This window comes from Pogona vitticeps, chromosome 4 (genome assembly GCF_051106095.1).
Source record: "Pogona vitticeps strain Pit_001003342236 chromosome 4, PviZW2.1, whole genome shotgun sequence".
Lineage (NCBI taxonomy): Eukaryota > Metazoa > Chordata > Lepidosauria > Squamata > Agamidae > Pogona > Pogona vitticeps.
Genome location: NC_135786.1, coordinates 2,225,621 through 2,248,729, shown reverse-complemented (window position 1 = coordinate 2,248,729; position 23,109 = coordinate 2,225,621).

The window sequence follows — 23,109 nt, the reverse complement described above, 5'->3', positions numbered from 1 at the left end:
AACAAATTCTTAGCAACTTTTGATTTATTGGGCTTAAATGTGTCCCCCCCCCAGGCACCTACAGACACCAAAGTTGTAGAGAAGTTTCTCCGGATTCTCCTCTACAAGCCCTCTAAGTTTGGGGAAGATTGGGTTTCCCCCAGCTAGCTTCCAAAGGGCGCTTTCCTGGGTGACCCACTTTGTGGGTTTAAAACTTAGATGTCTGAAAACAAATCACCAAATTTGGAGGGATTGTAGAGAAGACTCATGGGAAGCTCCTGTGCAATTTTGATGTTTCCAGGTTCTTGGGGGGGAATTTTCCTTGGGGAGCCCTCTTTGTGGATGTATAACTCGGACATCCAAAATCCAGTCTTCACCAATCTTGCAGGGCTTGTAGAGGAGAGTCAGGGGAAGCTGCACCGTGAAAATGGTGTCACTGGGTCCTTGTGGGAGGGCATTTGGAAGCATTTTAAATTTGAAAAACACAAATGGAGAGAAAAATGTGAATTCGTTATTTGCGATTCATCAACCTTGATGAATTATGAATCAAAACGAAGCACTATTTCTCTGATTCATGCCCATCTCTATTCTTAATTGTTTGAGCGCTACAACAGTGCAACTAATTACCTTGGGGGCGGTGAGCGGTCCAATGCTGGAGGCATTCAAGGGAATATTGGACAACCCTCTGTCCGATCTGCTTTGATTTGGATTCGTGCCATGTGCAGGGGGTTGGACTTGATGGCCTCCTAGGGCCCTTCCAACTCAATTATTCTGTGATTCTAAGATTCTATGTCATCTCCCCTGACCTTCTGATGAGCTTCATTTCTCCAGCTCAGCCAAGCTCAATTTTACGAAGGTCTCATATGCTCTCAAGGCTTCTGCCTTCTCTCCTCCATTGGCCCTCAACTCCAGAACTGCCTCTAAAGACATATTTCTGCAATTTGGGTGCTTCTTCTTTCCATCAAGCCCTCTCAATGCTTGTCCTGTTCCACAAAGCTTCACACTTTCCATCCAGCAGTGTAGTGGAACTGGACACACAGGGTTAGGATCCATGACTTTGGCATCATTTGCCACCCTCCACCCAGGCTCCCTGATTTCTTGTGAGCTTAGCTGCAATCCTTGCAGTAGCTGGGGAAGAGATGTATTTCCCCAAAAATAATACAAAAGGGCAAGTCACTCCTGTTGTAATGCAACATATTTGGGGATGGTGTGGTCTTAAATAGGCCATTAAGAGACATTAGCTTTGGAAAAGACCCACTCCTCAACAGTTGCTATGAACGGATCCAGCATTTATGGACCTTATTGGTAGGAATATGACTATGGTTAACTGTCAAGATGCACCCCTTCAACTTTTAGATTTATTGCTACAGGACTAGTACTGTCAAATGCAGAATCATAGATGGGGAACAGCCCCCCCCACCATTTCCTGGACACCCCAATGAGCCATAGAAGGAGAATCCCAGCATCTCTCTTGTACGTCTGCACACTGCTGATGGTCCAGAATAAATGGGACAGTGGGCCACAGAGCAGACATGGAGGAGACAACCCTAGGCTCGATCCTCACTACACTGCCTTTGGGGGTGCACAGATCCATGATTAGGAGCATCCTTACATTTGCTAACAGCTACTTGGTTGATGACACATACAATTCCAGATGCTTTTCCCTTTGGCTCGCTTTGTGAAGGGCCAAGCAGGAAGCCGAAGGCCATCAGTCCTAGCAGCTGCCACATGGTTTCCTTCTGGAGAAGACCTGGTAGGAAAAAGAAGACACGGGGGTCATGGGGGTACAAGCAAGCAAGAAGCCCACACAGGCTTCAGAAAGAGAGAGAAATAGAGTAGGGCAATGTTAGCAGCAATTCCACATAAATCCCAGGTTCCATTCCTTCATTGTGTTTGTGGCACTGAAGGTTGTTAAGGATTTGATCTGTGATTGCTTCAATACAAAGACCAGGGAAGGCCAGTACAGAATTTTAATTTTGTCTGTGTGCGCATGGAAAGAACGCCTCCTTTTAGAAATCCTTTTAATAGCATCAGAGTGCCCAATCCACTTGGCACTTCCTTGTTTCTATAAGAGGTGCTCCCACACATGGTAAATGACATTGGTTTGTCACAAGAGATTTTCTTCATCTCTGTGTCTTGGCCATTATTGGATTGCAACATGCTCTGAGTCTCGCCGTCCACCTGCAGAGACTGGCATCTGTTGCTTGCTGTCACACAAGCCAGGGTGAACTTCAATAGATTATTTGGTTTACCTCATGGGCTGGAGATATACTCAGCTTAGGTCTAGGCTAACAGAAAGACCATATCTCCTTCTACATGCCCCCATGTGAGTTAAGATTCACAGGGGAGTGAATCTCTTGATCCCACCACTTTCACAAGCATGTCTGGTGAGGAGGGCTCAAGAGAGGGCTTTCTTTTACCTCGAGCGGTGCGGTTGACCCTTTTCCTCTTTTTTTTTCTTCTGCCAGCAGCTGAAAACCAAACCGGCTGAGACAAGCTTCAGGGGAGTCAGCAGGCAATTCAGATGGGAAGGTTTAGTGGGCCTTTAAAAAATCAGCAGTAACTGAACATGCCCTAAAACAAGCTGGACATGAAATACTATTTCAAAATACTGAAGTACTGGACAACACCAGCAATCATTATGTTAGACTGCATAGGGAAGCCATTGAAATCCAGAAACACCAGCAGAACTTCAACAAGAAAGAAGTAAGTTTGAAACTCAACAAAGCCTGGCTCCCAGCACTGAAAAATGCACCTTGCAAAAGGTCAACAAACTCTACCCAGCCACAAGGACCTGGGATCATTGCACAAAAAAAGACCAGCTAACGACACCCATCAATCACAGTGACAGATCATCTCTCCCCTTATCACAACAAAAGGACACTGATCACCCTATCTCCTGGAAAGGACAAAAGCTGTTCCCGCAGCTGTAAAAACTCAGCTATCCAACAAACAGCAACAGAGCATGGACAGAGTTCCTACTCCAGTCTTCTGAAGATGCCGACCACAGAGACTGGCGAAACGTCCCACTAGGCGAAAAATGCAGGAGATTAAGGAAATAAATATATAAATAATAAAATGAAATAAAATGATACTGCTTTTCACATTAGCAATGTCCCAAAACCCTGCTCCAGCCCTTTTCTCATGTAAGTCAATTCTATTTTTCCCCCCTTACCTACTCTCTCCCCAGCTGGTCTTCACGGTCCGGGTTCTCTCTGGCTGGAGAGAGAGAGTGAATTCATTTCACAGCTTTATATACCTTCCTCTCCATCAGTACAGTGATAAAAATCAGCTGGGGCTCTATTGTGAAGTCTTAGGAGAGGATCTAAATGTCACTGGTTGCTGGCTGTATGTAACACTGTGTGATTTACATTGTTCTTCAAAGCCTCTAATTGGGCTGAGGAGTTCAGCGAAACATGAAGGCATCGGCTGATGCTGAGGCGATTGTCCCTTCGTAGGAACAGCCTTCAAATATTCCCAGGTATCTGAAACGAGGTGTGGTGGAAACACCCTCCCACAATGTCTGTGCAACTGATGGACGTCTGGTGAGCCTATTTTGGAATTGTGAGCATGATGAGCAACAGCTGGAAAGTGCATGAGAAGGAGGAAGGCTGCAGACCAGCAGATCCCACCGTTGCCCGGTTGCAGATGTTTCAGCATGACACGATATTTATTCTTGGAGGCACCACGCGGGAATCGAGCTGGCAGCCTGTGAACCTCTGAGCTATCCAACAGTCCATTGGGAGCATGATAATGATAGGGTGGTCCCTTACTATTATTCAAAGGAAATCAGAAGCCTTTAAGACTAACTCATTTTTATTTACATGAATAAATCTTTAAGACTATTTCATCTTAATGGTGCTACAAGATTTCTGGTTCCTCTTGCGCTACAACAGATTAAAGTAGCTACCGACTATACTACGTACTACGATTGTTGTTGTTGTTTAGTTGTTAAGTCGTGTCCGATTCTTTGTGACCTGATGGACCAGAGCACGGCAGGCCCTCCTGTCTTCTACTGCCTCCCGGAGTTGGGTCAAAGTCATGTTGGTGGCTTCGGTGACACTGACTAGCCATCTTGTCCTCTGTCGTCCCCTTCTCCTCTTGCCCTCACTCTTTCCCAACATCAGGGTCTTTTCCAGGGAGTCTTCTCTCCTCATAAGATGGCCAAAATATTGGAGCCTCAGCTTCAGGATCTGTCCTTCCAGGGAGCACTCAGAGTTGATTTCCTTCTGGACAGATAGGTTTGTTCTCTTTGCAGTCCAGGGGACTCTCAAGAGCCTCCTCCAGCACCACATTTCAAAAGCATCAATTCTTTGGCAGTCAGCCTTGTTTATGGTCCAGCTCTCACTTCCATACATTGCTAACTGGAAGAACCATAGCTTTGACTATGCAGACTTTTATGCCATTCATTGGAGCCAGAAATCACGTCGTAAGTACATAAGAACCTAAGAAGAGCCCTGCTGGATGAGGCCAATGCCCCATCTAATCCAGCTTCTTGGATCTCACAGTGGCTCCACCAGATGCCTCTGAGAGCACATGAGATAACGAGATCCCTGTCTCCTGATACTACTCCCTTGCATCTGCAATCCTCAGAGTGGATTACAATATATCAATCAAGCATGAGCAAGAAAGGTAGCATGCACCACCAGAAGGCGGTCAAAAGAGGACTCCAACTTTCATAAAATTACAAATGTTGATTTATATCATAGAATCTTAGGATCCTAGATTAATGGCGTCGGTAGGGGCCTTTAAGGCTGTCAGGTCCAACCCCACTACTCAAGGCAGGAATCCAATTCAAAGCAGATCTGGCAGATGGTTGTCCAATTTGCTCTTAATGGCCTCCAGTGTCGGAGCGCTCACCACCTTCCGAGGCCATGGGTTCTACTGTCATACTACTCTAACGGTTAAGACGTTTTTTTCCTGACATTCCATCAAAATCTGGTTTCCTGTAACTTGAGCCCATTGCTGTGTGTCCTGCACTCTGGGATGATTTAGAACAGATTTTGTCCCTTCTCTGTAGAACAGCCTGTCAAATATTTGAAAGGGGTGCTATCCTACCCCCACTCAGTCTTCTTTTCTCAAGGCTAAAACATGCCCACTTCTTTCAGCCTTTCCTCACAGGGCTTGGTTTCCAGCCCCCTAATCATCCCTGTTGCTTTCCTCTGAATTTGCTCCAATTTGTCAGCATCCCTCTTAAAGTTCCAGAACTGGACACAGGACTCAAGGTAAAGCCTAACCAGTGATGAATAGAGGGGGACTAACACCTCATAACAGCTGGATGGTGCCTCTGGTTCACCAAATATCCTTCACTGAAGAACATGAGTGAGAAAAGACAGACTTTTCATAGAATCCTAGACTAATTGAGTTAGAGGGGGCCCATAAGGCCATCAAGTCCACCCCATACTCAAGGTAGGAATCCAAACCAAAGCAGATCTGACACAGGATTGTCCAATTTTCTCTTGAAGGTCTCCAGTGTTGGATTGCTCACCGTCCCCCAAGGTTTTAGTGAAGACATTTTTTTCCTGGTATTCAACCTAAATCTGGTTCATGTAGTGATGCAGCGTTAGTATTGAGCATTGTAATCTAAGCTGCAATGATTCCAACTCGAGCGAGGAAGAGAGTCAGCAAGTAAGTTGTGTGTCTGCTGAGCCTCCTGTCCAGGTGCTGCTGCTGCTGCTGCTGCTCACATGGATGACGAGCGACAACAAGGCCCCTAATTCCCTCTTTGTTACCTTGCTTGGTACTTTCAAAGGGATATCTCATTCCTGGCAGCCTCCTGAAAGGAAGACTGTCCTCCTTAAAGGGGACGCCTGTCGCCCTACCTGATCACTGGAGTGAGTGGTTTGGATGGCATGCTCACCATCTTATACTAGATGATGATGATAAATATTTTCACCCCATGTTTCTCCTTAAAAAGAACCCAAGGTAACACATTAAAATGCAACATTTAAAAGCTTCTTGGATAGGATTCCCACACAGCGGTTGCAATGTCATTGAATTAAACTGTGATTAACTCAATTGTCAGCACCTTTGCTACCTCAATGGCAGGCCAACTGGTTGAGATTTGCCATGGGGAATAATGTTTCCGATCCACCCCTGAGCACTAAATCATGGAAGTATGAAGTACTCAGATGTTTGGCGTTATGATCCTCTAGGAACGCACAAACCTCATCCGGCTGCCTTTTAAATCGTGAGCATTCCTATGACTCAGCAGAGGTTGGTCAAGAGGGTGGAGGTTCCAGCCCACATGAGAAGGGTCGGGCCTTCAGCCTCCCTGTGGATTTCACTGGTTGATCATGGACACACTTCCCCTCCTAGCCATGCTGCCTTTATCACAAGTCCATTTAGAAGGCCCAGGTTTCCATGACACAGGCAAAGTACTTCGGGTGCTAGAGATCACAATCAGTTCCCATTGCATCCGGAGCTGTCCGTGATGTTATCATTATTGTTAATGCATACGTTCAAAGGCAACAGTTCAAAGGACTCTCTCCGAAACAATGGCATTTGTAGCTGTGAGCTACGATGGTCCCGGGGGTTTGGGGAGGTTCTGTGCAGACATGTGGAAGCCAGGCACGCAACCTGCAGTATGAGAAGTAGACTTTGACATACAATGGGTGTAAAACTTGATTAATTAATTTGTACCCCACCCATCTGGTCCTACGATCACTCTAGGCAGCTTCCATATGACATAAGAGCAAATTAAAAAATAACACAAGAATTATTACATAAAATATCTTCCAACAATTACAAGACAGAAGATAGAATAAAAAATAAATAAGGAAAAATAAGGAAAGAAAAAGATCAGGTATTGACTGGAGGGAAGGCCTGAACAAACATCCATGTTTTAAATTGGTTTTTAAAGATACCCAGCGTAGGGGCCGTGCGAATCTCCAGAGGGAGATTGTTCCAGAGGCGAGGAGCTACCGCCGAGAAGGCCCAGTTTCGTGTTTTTTCCTTCCGGGCCTCTCTCGGCGTCAAGCTCCTCAGCCTCACCTCCTGACCTTGGTGGGAGTAGGCATTCCGCCAAATATTTCTGTGTGTAGAGAAGACTCCTTGGGGGGATTAGGGACAAAGTTTTAGGATGGTCTTACCTGGGGTCATGGGTGTTGCGCAACAAGGAGAAGTACCGTGATTGAATGGGATGAGGATGTATGAGCAAGAAATGGTGGCGCAAAGGGGGTAGCAAGACTTTATAAAGGATTGGACCTCCATGTGTGTGGCGGGGTAGGGATTGGGATATATATCACCTTGAAGATGTTGCATTTATTTGAATCCTACCTCCTTTTTTCTTCCTATCCTTGTTCTCCATTGGGTTTTGAGATGTGGGGGTAGAAGTCAGTTAATGTATGTTAATACAGAGCTGACACAAAATGTATACACCTGACGGACACCCATATAAATGGGTTGGATATCAATCAAGGTTTCTTAAGTCATTGCCAAATGTAATAATTACGCTCTTATCTGCTGTTATTTTCCTTCACAACAACCTGATTCATCTTCCAGTACAAGGCTCAAAGGTAAAAACTGTTAATATTCTCTATATTAACACACCTTGTTCCTCCGCTGGCCCCTTTAAGTACGCTACTGCTTACATTTGGTCTTTAAGGTACCACAAACCCCATTCCTCCTCTTTTTCACTCTTGCCTTGTTTTCTGGGTCACAGTTGAAATTCGATGTTTCATAGACAGGACTATATCCAGTTTGTGAACCTGGTCTTTTAGGGGGAGTAAAACCCAGTCCAGACAGGGTAAATTATCCCCTCATGTGGCATGAAGCCCCCCCTCAACAAAAAGATCTCTTTCTTGTTGGGATTCAGTTTGAACTTGTTAACCCTCATCCAGTCCATTATTGAGGATAGGCAGTGGTCCAGGAGCTCAGCAGAATCCATGGCAAACATAGTAAATGAGAGATAAAGCTGCCTATCATCAGCATATTAACAACAGCATGCAGCTTCACGTAGATGTTAAACGGCATAGGGAGGTGACTGAGTTCTGAAGGACCCCATAACATAGGGTCCAAGGGGCCAATTCAGCTTCCCCAGCTGAAATTCCTGGATACGGCCATCAAGAAAGGACCTGAACTAGCAGAGAACCACACCTCTGATCCCTAAACTCAAGAGCCGTACCAGCAGGATAAAGTGGTTGGTGGTATTAGAAGCAGTTGAGAGATTTAGGAGGACCGACAAGGTTCACGCCTGCTATCAGCCTCCCAGTAAAGGTCATCTTGCTGAGCCACCACTACCAAGCCAGTCCTGTGGCATGGCTTGAACCATGACTGGAATGGATCCACACTGTAAGCGTCATCCACGGACACCTGCAACTGGTCTGCCACCATTCTCTCGATGGACCTTGCCCATAAAAGGAATATTAGCGATGGGTCTAAAGTTGTTCACATCATCCGTCAACAGGCTGCGTCAGAATGAGCCAAACAATAGTCTTCTTCAGACAGGAAGGAACATGTTCTTCCTGGGGGAAAACGTTGGTCATTTGAGTTTTTGATAGCTTGCCGAGTGTGTCCTCAGCCTATATAAGAAGATACTGAACGATTGTGTCACCTACCAGAAGAGCATCTTTAGCGCACGTCTGAAAGCTCTTAAATCCCAGTCAATTCCAAGATGTTAAAAGCCACGTCAGATTAAAAACGTAACTTTTGCAAAACAGAATTTAAACCAGTCATCAAGTATGTGGACTGCGAAGAGGGAGAGGAAGAGTGGGTGGGTGGATCGGTGGGAATTTTCAACGTTTGAGCTATCGCATCTCTTCTGTCATGATCTTCCAGAAGATGCTCCTTCTCTTTCACAGCCATCTGGTCAAGGCGGACAAGAAAGGTGACTGTTGAGGTTAAAACCCAGCAAATGAAGGGGGAAATGCAGATAACACAAAACATGCAATCTATGCAAATTGCTGAACTATAGACGTAACCTCAGCCTTGTGTCAGAATCATCTTTAATTTGAAGATACCCTCAATGTACATAAGGAATTTAGCTCTGCGTTGACAGGCAAAACTAGAGCTGGCTGGCAAAACAAGCAAGCAAACAAACAAAACTAGCAAGAACTAGAAAGGATTTGACCGAAATTTTTAGAAATCTAGCTTGTAATTCAAGGAAAAACGTTTCAGAGAATGTCTCCACCCGTTTTCAGTTCACTGACCAGTTTCAGCCAGTTTCTGTGCTTCTGCTCAGCAAAACCAGGAGCCAGCATGCCGCTCTCGTTGCTGTTTCAACTTATATACCTCCCCATAGTGCTAGAGTACCCTCGACAGCATAGTTATGCAAGCAACATTTTGCCCCGACCCACCCACCCAAGGGCTGCCATAAGTCAGAAGCATCTTGAGGGCACCAAACAAGGACACGACATCCAAGCCAGCTGAAGTTTCATGTGCCATCCGTTAAGGAACAATGTTTGGAAACTTATAGCCCGAAAGTGTGATTTACCGAAAAGTCTGTCTTTGACTTTGATATAGATAAATGGAGGAGAGAGAGAGAGGTGCACCACAACCACAGCACCCATAGGTCCCAGTCCCAGAAGCAGGGATGATGGGAATTTGCCCATCACCCAGTGGACATCATTGTTCCTATTTTCAACTTTTCCTCTATTTTCAGAAAAGGTACAGCAGCCCGCCGGTGGACCTCTCTGAACTCTCCTGAATCTCCATCACACAGAGGATTCTCCAAATGTTCTGATACGGGAACAAAAATATTTACCTTGGAAGATGCTGCTAGATGCGTTCGCTTAATGCTCCAGTACTTATCAAACCTGTGAATCGGTCCTTTCATTCCCGGTGTGAGTATATAATCTCTGCCCTTCTCCTGTTCCTCAGGATAGATTAGGAGCTGAAGGCTCTGACACCCTTCTGAGGACTCTCCTGCCCTGCTGGACAGGTAAGTGAGCAGCGCTGCTGTCGAAGGACAGCGGCAGTGTTGGCGTGTTACTGTAAGAGAAAAGTTAGGAACCTTCCAGCTTGGGGCCTCTGCTCCTTCAGAGTCTATATTTTGTGCACCTCATTCTCTTCTGTGACCTTGACATACTTTTTTTGAAAGCCTAAATCAGTGACGTGACTTCAGCTGCAACGGTGTGCTAGTAAAAAAACAGGTTGATTGTGATGCAAGCCTTACTGCACATTAAAATGGTTGTTCTTGTTCTTTAGTCGTTCAGTCATGTCCGACTCTTCGCGACCCCACGGACCAGAGCACGCCAGGCCCCCCTGTCTTCCACTGCTTCCCGGAGTTGGGTCAAATTCATGTTGGTCGCTTTGGTGACCGTCCAACCATCTCATCATCCTCCGTCGTCCCCTTCTCCTCTTGCCTTCACTCTTTCCCAACATCAGGGTCTTCTCCAAGGAGTCTTCTCTTCTCATGAGATGGCCAAAGTATTGGAGCCTCAGCTTCAGGATCTGTCCTTCCAGTGAGCTTCATGGTGCCCAATTGTAAAGTGCCGTAGGGCTTCCTCTGTAGTCAGCCTGACTTCTTTAGCAGGCAGCTGGGCAGCAGCAGCAGCAGCGGGGGGGGCAGTGGGCTAGCATCAGTGGTGGCGGCCTCTTTGGTGGCCTGGGTGGCCCCTGCTGCCACTGCTACCACCAACACACACCACCTCAGCTGCTGCCACTGCCATCCAGCTGCATGAAGTCCCTGCATGAACGCAGTGTGGGCTTCCAATGGCTTTGCTCCAGCTTGCAGATAACCTGCTGTAAAATCCTTCCTGCTGGTTAGCTGCAATAAGCTGCCATGAGCAGCCTCCCTTTTGTTTTGTCACCTTTTTCTAAATTCAGAGCAAAAGCATGCTGCCGAAGAGAGGGGCAGCTGCCCCGCAATGACTCTTTAAGGAGAACTGGGCTGTGGCTGGCCTGTCTCCCAGCAAGGAGGTGCCTTGCAGGACTGTCTCAAGGTAGCTCACGTCCCTGCTCTGATCATGAGCTGCTTATAGTCCTTTGTTATGGAATGTTGGTGCTGATGCTCAGCCCGATACCCTGAGATAAATTGGTTAGCTGAGACTGAAACTCTTTGGAGAAGAGTAGATCTCTGTAATTATAAACAGATACACCACCAACAGACACTAGGTGGGCAACTGTTTAGAACGATCTAATGCTGGAGTGACAGTGCTGAGCAAAAGGTTGGATGCACAGAAAACAGGATTTCCAGTATAGTCACAAATTGGGCATTCTCTGTGTTGGTACTGGATTGTCATCAACTGGGGACATGGCATGACGATTTGTCATCAACTGGGGACATGGCATGACGTTAAATATTCCTTCCGAGTCTTCATATTTGTTTTCTCTCTTCTCTTTAACTGTCACCCTCCACAACCTGACACCTTCCTAGGTGAAAATCTATTTTTTTCTTCAATAAAATTGTATGGCATAGCCAATTCAAATTCCCAGTTAGCCATGGAAATGGAAGAACTTGGGCCGATCACATTTTCCTGGTCTGACCTACCTCACAGGGCTGTTCTAAGTGTGAAGTGGGGAGCAGGAGAGACATGTACGCTGCCTGAAACTGCCAGCTTCTGAGTTTATAATCCCTTGCAATTACAGAAAGTGTGGGCACAAAAGAAATGGCTATTATAACATTTCTGTTGGTGCACAAAGCCCCTGGTCCTCCAGGTCCTGCAGACAGGATGGTTGAGACAAGGGTACAAATAATGGCCAGAATGATAGCAAGGCAGTTAACACATCACATACACTGGATACCAACAACAATAATCTAACAACAACAATAGCAGCAGATGAAGACAACATGGATCTTCCTCCATAGATCCAAATTTGTCTGGCTGGGTGAGCACTTAGAGTAATTTTCTGGATGTATTCTTAATACGCTTAGAGGCTGAGAAAATAATTTTCCAACAACAACCCTCCTTTTAAAAACATTGCTATTTTAGAGATGCCTTTTAAAAAATGTCTCTTTTTAGGTTATAAGTTCCTGCATTGTTAATGAAACATTCTTATTGTTCTTTTTTACTCTTAAAATATATTTCTACTGTATTTAAATTGAATTCTGACTTAAGTATCTGCCTGCAATAGTTTTCTATGAAAATATAGTGTTTTCATATAGTCTTAAAATATTTGTGCCTACCGTTTTCCATAGCTGTAAGACTTCTGAATATCTGGGATTTTATTTTTGTGCACATGGAACCTAGAAGCAATGTAGATAAATAAAGCTTGTAGAATTAGACCAGCTGATGTTGCCTGGAATTATTGCAACAATGAAAAATCTTATACTTTGATACCCAATTGAATTTTGATATGATTGGAAATGACTGCCCGGTTTCATTCTGGAAGTAACCCTTAACCAGGATGAAATGCCCACCATGATGAACATCAGCTCATGATGACTCCCTGGGGGGGGGTCTATAAAGTTCTGTAGGGCTCTTAGGAAATGGTTCAGATGTCAGGATCCCTGACCCAACAAACTCATCACACAATGCTAGAAGCAGCAAAACCTTCATTTTTAAAAATACTTTCTCATTCTCTTTTAAAGTAGCTTCCTCTTCATGATATTTGGATTACAAATCCCATCATCCCCATCCAGCAGCATCTCCAGCCCAGGCAGGGGGGAGGAAATAGATTATGGAAAAGGTGATCTATTTTTTTTCCTGAGGCTCTGGAAACTGTTGCCAGTCAGACCAACCCGTACAGAGCTGATTAATGAGGGTAAGGTGACTAACTACTGTAGGTTCTAGTCCTGTGTGTGTAAACTTAAAGCAGATGGCAGGACTTCTGTTTCTTTTGTTGGACGCTCTTGTTTTAGAAGTTCTTTACCTTTACAAGTTCAAAGTGTACCCTTTCCCTGTCCTTCCCGCTCTTCCTATTTTTTTAAAATGACTTTAAATGGATAATTGACACAACGTGTTGGTATTGGACACACACCCATAGTTATAGAGAAGCAAAGCATGAAAGGGAGGGATGGGTTATATCATTATTATGGGAAATAGCTCTGCTGGTGGTTGGAGAGATGTGTCGGTGTGCCCCTCCAATAATATTCACTTTTTAAAATTCTCATGGAAAGCAAAAATAGACCAGTCTGGCTGTCTGCATGCAGGGCTCGGCCCTAGAAGCAATGCAAGCTGTACTGAATGAAGGCAGAGCTCTATCGCGCTGGTTTTAATTTAGAATGGAACATAGCACGATGGAAAATGGAAAACGAAAACAAAACATTTTAAATCTTAATGGATTAAATTTATTTTCTTTTTTAATAGTGACTTTCTTTGATACATACAAATGTACAGAACTGAAAACTAAAACCAAACAGAAATAACACTAAATAGCAACAAAACATCAGAACTAAGCGTCCGCACTACACATATAGGTCAGAAATTTCGCCATCATCTGGACACCCAGATAGCATCAGAGGATTCTAGTGAGCACTCATTCACCATAAACTATTTCTTCCCCTAAGTTCCTTTCTTTTCCTGGGCCCAATTATATATCAGCTTATTTATTTATTTATTTATTTATTTATTTATTTATTTATTTATTTATTTATTTATTTAATTTATACCCCACCTATCTGCTCAGAACGAGCACTCTATCGCAGCTTCCACCTTTCCTTTAAAAAGTGTCTCGGTTTATCCCGTAATGCCTCTGAAAGCATTTCTAGTTCTGCAATACCTAGTAGCCTCCTTAATCGCTCACCCATCGCTGGTGTCTCTCCGTTCTTCCATTTCTGGGCCCAGAGTAACCTCGCCACAGTAAATATATAAAGTAAACTATATTTTTTTTTCTTTTCTTAACAATGATTTCTGGCATTATATTCAATAATAATATTTCAGGTTTAAAAGTTAATTTTTGTTGAACAATTAAAATTCATTTCTCATAGGATCGGAATAATGCATAGACCTTTGAAACAAACGAATCACGGACGACACCTCCTGCTTTGGGCGTCTCAAAGTCATGCTAAGCAGGACAGTCAATGCAGAGTGAGTCAGCAAGCAGAACTCAGCACCCCCTTTCAGCTCAGCCGTTAGGGCAACACCCTGACTCACCCGCCCCCAAAAGCTGGCCCAACGGCAGGCACAACCCCATGTATCTGCATGATGCTGATAACTGTGGGAGGGTGCATTCTGCGGAACCACTCTCCTCGGGCCTCTGGCTCGAATTCCTAGCTCTCTGTAATTCAATATATTCGTGAAGGCTTTCATGGCTGGGATCCAATGGTTGTTGTGGGTTTTTGGGGCTCTTTGGCCGTGTTCTGAAAGTTGTTCTTCCTGACGTTTTGCCTGGCCGGAGGTAACATCAGTGCTGCTGGGATCTGCCACACAGTTACACTAAGCTGCCACCAACCATTCCCTATAAGAAGTCACACAGACCAGGGATGGATTTTTAAACAATAAAAAGAATAAGGTTTATTTAAATACACACAGGGAAAAATAAACAATCAGGTGAATAAAATATAGCAACGTGGCTTACTTTCACTCATACATACATACAGTTTGGTTCACACCGAACCCTTAACTTAAAGCACAGACCCTGAACCTATCAGTTCTGGCTAACCATTCAGACACCTGAACCTATCAGGTTGGTACTCTGACACACAGTAGTACCCTGTCTGACACACAGACTCCCACAACAGCTTCTTCTTCCCAGCTGCTGCTTCGTTACAACCCAGTGTCTCACAGTGTCTGTCTCAGCATCTCCCACCACACAGGCATCACATATTTATACAGTACAGCCCCTCCTCCTGATGTCCCGCCTTCCACTCCCCATAGGATGGAACTTTCCCTCCAAACCCATGACAGACAGGTAACATCAGTGCTGTTATGTAACAGCCGGCATCTTCAGAGAACAGCACTCTGTGCTCTGGTGTAGTTGGCTTAGGAGTGCAGTATTTATGGCTGTGAGATAGGCTTTTGTCTTTTTCTGGTGAAACGTTAGGAAGAACAACCTTCAGAACATGGCCAAAGAGCCCAAAAAATCCACAACAACCATCTCTGTAATTTGTTCATCACTGAGCTAAACACTGTTGTTTTGCATGTCTGCTTCTTCCAGAATCAAGACCATCCTTCCAGACCTTTTGCTGTCTGGCCACTCACAGCTGGAGCAGCCTCATCATGGGCCTGGATGTCCAGAGGCCACGGATGTGCCTGCTGTGGCTGCTTATCTGTGGCTGGGTGGCCCTCTCGAAAGCCGCCGACCACCCTTGCATTTATGCAAAAATTGATGCACAGACACTACACACCAGTAAGTTTCTCTTTCTTCCCAGTGAACACCCTTGCCTTTCTTTCCTATCAGAGCACAGGGATTCCCTCGCACACAACGCAAGAAATGATGGTAATGATTCATAGATAGACCTTGCATTGTGTTGACTTGTCCCTCAGGAAGCATGACGGAAGGGGCTTACTTAAATCCCTTGAACCAACAACAACAACAATAACAACAACAACAACAACACACACACACACACACACACACACACACACACACACACACACACACACACAAAACATTGCTAGTGATTTTACGAATTCATTCAAAACCAGAGATTTTCCTCTCTGTTGAAACGAGTAAAAGATATTCTGTGCCACGTGTATCGAAAGCCAGAGGAATGAGGGCATCAAGGGTGCCACTGCCAGATCTTCTTCTAGCTTTTCCACAGGACATCCATCTGCCTGAATGTGGCATTTCTTTTCCTGGGGACCTTCTCTAGAAAGTCCCGGCTGGCAATCATCTTTCTTTCCCTCCCAGTAAGTAGCACTATCTAATTGTGCTTTCAAGCACATGGAGGCCATAGACGACCCAGAGAAAATACCTCCTCTCATTTCAACCACATAGCTTGTGTCTGCATGCAAATATAAAGGTGCAAGCATAGAGATACACAGAGACAGTATGAAGTACGATACGAGCTGTCATCCGGGTGGGGTAGCAACCTTTAAGCTGGAAAGAAGAGAGGTTACTATGGTTAATGGGTAAAATTTTCCCTAATTGTAGTTGGGCAGTGCAAAGTTGTAGTTTGCCTCAACCCCTCAATCCACTAGGATGTGTCTACATTGGCCTTAGTGACTTCCGTCTAAGCGGAATCCTCTAGTTTGAAACCTCGGGTGAGAGTATAGAAGTTCCAGATTAAAACCCAAGTACCTCCAAGTAAGGCCTGAAATCTGCAGCTGCTCTAATCTGACAATGCTGACTTTCCTCCTCCTCCTCCTCCTCCAGCCGAGGTTGGGTTAATAAGCCCTACAGGTTGGCTTCACAACCCCCCCCCCCAGTTTAAAATCCTGGTGGAGCCGGACATCTGAGCAGAGTTAACGGCTTAAGGGTGGGGAAGTTTTTGGGGGCAGTTTCAACAGAACATGGCGCCACCTTGGAATTCCTTTGTGCTACAGGAGTCTTTCGTTTTAATCCCGGCCCTCTTGGACTTCTTTACGAATGAGCAACTCTCTTTCAGTTGCCAAAACATCCCTGACGGAGAGCCACATTCTGGAGGAACTGGCAGAGGCGGCAACCAAAAACCAAGGTGGTACCAAAGCCATCAAGGGCATCAAAGGGTGAGCACATTTCCTCTTGTTGTTGTTGTTTAGTCGTTAAGTCGTGTCCGACTCTTCGTGACCCCATGGACCAGAGCATGCCAGGCCCTCCTGTCTTCCACTGCCTCCCAGAGTTGGGTCAAATTCATGTTGGTTGCTTCGGTGACCCTGTCCATCTATCTCGTCCTCTGTCGTCCCCTTCTCCTCTTGCCTTCATACTTTCCCAACATCAGGGTCTTTTCCAGGGAGTCTTCTCTTCTCCCGAGATGGGCAAAGGATTGGAGCCTCTGCTTCAGGATCTGTCCTTCCAGTGAGCACTCAGGGTTGATTTCCTTCAGAATGGATATTTATTTATTTATTTATTTTATTTATATCCCGCCTATCTGGTCGGGTTAGGACCACTCTAGGCGATTGGACTGCAAGGTTTGTTCTCCTTGCAGTCCAGGGGACTTTCAAGAGCCTCCTCCAGCACCACAATTCAAAAGCATCAATTCTTCGGCGGTCAGCTTTCTTTATGGTCCAGCTCTCACTTCCGTACATCACGACAGGAATAACCATAGCTTTGACTATGTGGACCTTTGTTGGCAATGTGATGTCTCTGCTTTTCCATTTCCTCCATTTCCTCTGGATAAGCACTTTTCAGGGAGCCCAGAGGTCAGAAGAGTTACTTTTTCAAGCTATACCCCCCCCCCTCCGAATCCCAACCACTCACTTATCCCAGCATGGAAAGTGGCTTTGTTGGCTGGCTGGGCAACTTGAATGTAGACTAGAATACTTGCGTGTGTCCCCATGCTGATCTACCCAAGTCTTCCTCAGCACCAGTGGGTCAACAGAAATGGTTTGGAAAAACTGCCTGCAGAATATTTTTCTATTATTGGTCAATGCAAAAATAAAACTCACAGGCTTCTGAATGGATCACAAGAGACCAGGGAAGTTAATGGTCCCCCGTAATGCAATCATTCAGGTGTAGAATACATGTTCCTAAAATGGCATCAAGCATGGAGCATAGGTACCATGTGCAGGGTTAGTCCTGAGCTCCTTCTAACACATGCAGGCAGTCCTCAGCACCAAACAGTGCTTCCAAGCGTGCACCTTGTTTTGGGAAATTAAGATTTAAGGAGGCATCTTATAGCGGTAGGCTTCATATTTGCCACCAAGCTTGTGGATTTGGTCCCAGAATGTACCAAAATTCTTACCAAAAACTGACCTTGGATTTCTTGGGTCCAAGCTGTATAATGTAGAAGCCAGCTTTCTAGTAGCTGCTCAAAAGTCGACAGGTGTCCTTTCCTGCTTTCTTCGGATCAAACACATTACCCTCTGTGATCCTACCTCTTCAGAAAATGGTGCTTTTGTCCCTTAGTGAATTCTGGATGGGTTAAATGGGTTACCCTCGATTCACCTGCTCCACTTACTGCCTGAAATCCAGCAGTATGTCACCACTAGAGTTGGTCCCTTAAATCAGTGGGGATTTGGTGAGTCACAACTTATGTTTGTTCCATTGATTCAGTCATTCTCCTCCAGGTACCACTTAAGACGGGATTTCACCTGCTGATTGTATTGATCAAGGCTGACATGAAGGGGCACCTGTTCCTTTAACTTTTGTGACAATTTTAAGAGTGATGCTGGTTTGTGTGTGGGGGGGGGAAGAGACGACTAAAACTGAGCATGGATTCAAGGACAGCGCTGTGAGCTCCTTTCTCATAATTTAAGTCCGTAGCTTAACTTTATTTCTTTGCATTTTGCTATCCAGACCAATGGCCCATTTGGTTCTGTCTATGAGCAGGACCTTTTTTCTCTTCTTCCTCCCTCAGCATCCTCTGTCTTTGTGTCTCACAGGCTGAAAGTTAAAGACATTAAACGACCGAACATTACGATTTCCTTTCATCCCGAGAAGGGAATTTGCCTGTCGGTGGCCACAGAGGTAACCATTGCTGGGAAAAGGTAAGTGAGACCCTGCTTTTGTCGCAGGCCAAGGTGGGTGGCCACAGCAGCTGCTTCTTAAAGGGTCTCTACTCCCACACGGCACAGTCGAGCCCAACAGAACGGGAGACCCTGCTTTCCTGAGCAAACGGGCTTCTTGGCCTCATATTGGCTCACACGAAAAATGTCACCCCTAAACTTTCCATGTTCAATCAGCTGAAGAATAACCCTTGGCATTTACCAAGAAGTAGGGTGTCTCTATGTGGACTCCTGACCTTTGGTATTCCTTCCAGCGTCATTTTTCTTTTCAGCACCAGGTAAAAACAATTCTTTTTGAATGGAGCATTTTAAGGTATTCTTGAAGGCTTTCACAGCTGGGATCCGATGATTGTTGTAGGTTTTTCGGGCTGTCTGGCCGTGTTCTGAAGGTTTTCCTTCCTAACCTTTCGCCAGAAAAATAGTAGCATGATTATGTTGGTGTCTTCAGAGGACAGGAGTTAGAACTCTGTGTTCTGCCGTCGTGTGTGGGATACAGGACACAGGCAGAGTTCTAACTCCTGTCCTCTGAAGATGCTGGTCACAGAGACGGGCAAAACGTTAGAAAGGAAACCCTCGAGAACATGGGCAAACAGCCCGAGAAACCTACAACATCCATCAAAGCATTTTAAATTTAATCTTGAAATGGATTCTTCTGTCTGCTGGTGAAATGAACTTTAGTCCTCCAGGTTTGTACCACCAGAGTCCTTGTTGTGATTCTGGTACATAAATAGGTCATCAACAACCTTACTCACATGCTAGCACCCCCAAATGAAATAAGTGTACCCCAGATAAAAAATACATTAAGTTTGAAACATTTTGGGTAAAAATATGAAATTTTTATATATCCATATACAGTAAGTCTGCAAATGTGTAAGGTTATATACAAATATTTTGTATTTTTGTATTTATATTCTAGCAAAATCTTTTACATACTTCCTAAAGTTTTACATACGTATACAGTTGCATGCATATGTTTGTATTTTATGTGAAATACTTTATATTCTGTGTAACATCTTTTAAACCTGATGTACAAATCAATGTAGATATTTCGTTATTTTAATTAGGTTTGTTTTTTTTCTTTGCGGGGGGGGAGTTATAAAGTTACATGGGATTCCTTCTGGTTTATAGAATCTAAAAATACATTTGAATGAATGTCAAAATCCATTCTGAAAACCCACCGGTCAGAGCGGTAGCCCTCCTCCAATTAACAATGCCAGCCGCTGATACACATCCTTATAGTTAAATTCGTCCAGCGGGAGGTCGAAACTGCAAGATGAGACTCAGGTGTTCTTTTGAGTCATCCAGCTGGAATGTGCAACTTTTGATCTCTGGGGACTGGCTGGCAGGGAGCCTTTTATTCCCTTCCAGAAGGAAACGATGCCAGGTCCTTCATGAAACCGGCAGTCCTGCCTTGACACACCCTTGGCTCAGCGGTGGCGCATAAGGGAAGATGGCATAAAGAATTCTGTCTTTCTAAACCAAAATCTTCACTGGGCTGCATTCTATAACAGCACATGGCATAGTGATGGTATTCTAGCTTTCTCTTATGTGGGCACTTATAGATGGTGAATGTGTACAATCGGTTGTTCACTGCGGGTTACAGGAGCTGGGCCTCACACAAATCATTGTCCCAAGGTAATGCTGACAGAGTTGCGGTATTACCAGGATGCACCAGGTGGCACTAACTAGTAGAACTTTCCTGAGAGATGATGACACCAAGCACTAAAGCAGTGTTGATAGCAGAATAGTTGTATTATTTACTGGATATATACATACATGTACATCTTAGTCCTTGTTTCCAGTCCCGAAGTCATACACAGCAGTTTCAACAGGGTTCAATGCATAAATCAGAGTCAAAGTCCTTGTAAATTAGTTCAGCAGTCATATACCATATGTTCAGTCCAATAGCCAGAGTTCTTCTCCCAATATACAGCACGAAGACATGGCTTCTTCCAGGATACTCCAGCACAGCAACACGACACCAGCAATCCACAACAATACCAACCCACTGTGTGTGTGTGTTAGGTCTGCTAGCTTTATCCTGGGATTGCTCTCACAGCTGATACAATTTACTCAGCTGTATAAATTCTTGCCTTGCTTCTTTCTACAGTACTGATTCTGATAAATACTTATTGCTATGTACAAAACTGTGTATTTAACAATTCCTTCAGGTTTAGCTCAAACCTGTCAATTGCAATGATGCTGTTTCATGTAGCTTCATAGGTGGCACCATGGAGATCACTCTGCGCTCCAAAATGAAAACCGAAAGTACCCTGAAAGTGAGTCCTGAAAAGCACCTGATATTCGAAGTAAACAAATGCGGGGTGGAGCTGCTGAGTTGTAAAACCAACCTTCCCAGTAGGTGAGAACCAGCAGCAAAGGGCTTCTCATACAAAAAAAGCAAACAAAGTAAAATAAGAGCTGCCGGATAGCTTAATGGTTTAGGCATCTGCCTGGGGAGCCAGAGGTTGGGAGTTCGATTCCCCCCACTGGGCCTCCTTGACAGGGGCTGGATGCGATGATCCACAGGGTTGCCTCCAGCCTCTGCAGTTCTAAGATGACAATGAAGATGATTATAAAATAAAGATGTTTGGCAACTGGAGCTAGTCTTGGTAGCTATACATGGCCAGCAGAATGTGGGCATATTTCCCCATCCCCGTTTAATGAGACAACTGGAGAGTTTCCCTTATTTTCCCATAGTTTTCAACTGCTAAGTATTCTCTGGGCTGAAGTGAGCAGCAGAAAGCAGGGGCAGGGGGAGAAACTGGATGCCTGAACTTTATAGGAGCGTTCCAAGGTACTGGACTTATTTTCAGGATAGGATTCAGCAGCACCTTTGACAGCTTTAGTGGGGCTTACCCCAAAACATGGAGTTTTGTATAGGGAGTTTCAAGTAGGGAGTCGCCAGCCACCGTGGGAGCGCTTATAACCCTTAACTACCTTTGCATGTCTAAATGTCAATGACGGTAGTGTGATTTCTCATTGACTTCATGCTTACTGCATTTCCTGGGTGAGGAAAAATAATGTTAATAAAGGTCTGTGTTTTGACAATCCTTTCTAACCTTTTGGATTCTACCCGTTACCACCACTAGTCTAGAAATAACTTGGCTGCATACATCCCACATCTCGTGAATTTAGGTGGTGCTATAAGGTTATTCAGTCAAAGATCCCTTTCCCATTGATTGATTGATTGATTGATTGATTGATTGATTGATTGATTGATTGATTGATTGATTCATTCATTCATTCATTCATTCATTCATTCATTCATTCATTCATTCATTCATCTGTTGTTTACTATAAACCTATTTAAATTTACAAATTATAACCAAAACATTCATGCAGTGGTCAAGGCTATTTTTAATTCATTGCCCTTGTTCTGATGGAGCCAGATTATTGGTTTGTTTTTTTAAAAAACAGCAGATTATGTTCAAAACAACAAAGTTCAAGCTGCAAATTTCACTTTTAAAGCACTTTTTCCTGAAAACCCCACCATCACCACCACCACAATCATGCTACTATTTTTCTGACTCTCTCAGAAACACGCAATGTTTCAAACCTTAACCTCTGTGCACAGCCATGCATGGACAAAGGAGACATGTTGAAAAGAAATCGTGGTCCGAGCAGGAGAGATGTAATCCCTGTCTAATTCAGCGAGGCCCTAAGCTTAGATCTCTAGCTGCTCTTGGGTTCATGCGGCTCTTTTCTCCCACAGCATGCTTCCAAAGATAGTGAACAAGTTCCTGAACTCTACTCTTGCGAAAGTCCTGCCCGGCATGGTAAGTTGTACAGGAAGAACTGCCCACTTCCTCACAGGTGATTTTTAATCCGTTTCAGAACAAAAACCAAAACAAGATTAAAAATAAAAATAAATCAACATTAAAGGGCTGGCCCAATCCTGCCAGTTATTTATGCCAGTATTACGTGCAGTGGCATAAATCACAGCAGTTCATGAATGCCTTCCTATAGTCCATGCTGTGCACTCAGTCGCCTGACTGGGACCGGGCAAGGCATAGAAACAAGGACAGCTTTAACCAGAGGCGATGCATTGCATTATTGCCCTAGACTCTGGCCACCGTTCCACCTTATAAATAAGTAACTGATTTGCTTCAGGGGAAAAAATTAGAAAAACTCGTGTGGTCCTAAAAATAATACAAATGTAATTTATTAGACCGCTCAGAAAGAAACCACTAGCTTTCAATGTTAATCCCTCTTCTCCTTGGCTTTGTACCGTGATTTTGTAGATAGTGCAGAAAAAATATATAAACACACACACAAACACATATATGAGAGTCCCAAAACTTCATGGCAGATAATTGTGCCAGATCCGCCTTTTAAAGTGAGTTCAAATGCAGGCTGCAAACAAGGTCTGGGAGTATGGTTTCAAACTTCACTGGAGTTTTGGCTGGAATTTTCCTCCCAACGCTTTGAACAAGGAACCACCAACATCAGCCAAATTGATGACCTAAAGATCCAGGCAACAGTTGAGTTGTTCATGTAATCCGAGGACTTTCAGAGTTCATTAATAATGCTATTGCCCCTTTGAATTTCATTTTCTGAAAGGGGCTTATAAGGCCATCGAGTCCAACCCCCTGCTCAAGGCAGGAATCTGAGTCCAAGCAGATCGGACAGAGAGTGGTCCAGTATTTCTCTTGAATGACTCCCATGTAGGAGCGCTCACCACGTCCCCTTGAAGTCATAGGTTCCATTGTTGTCCTTC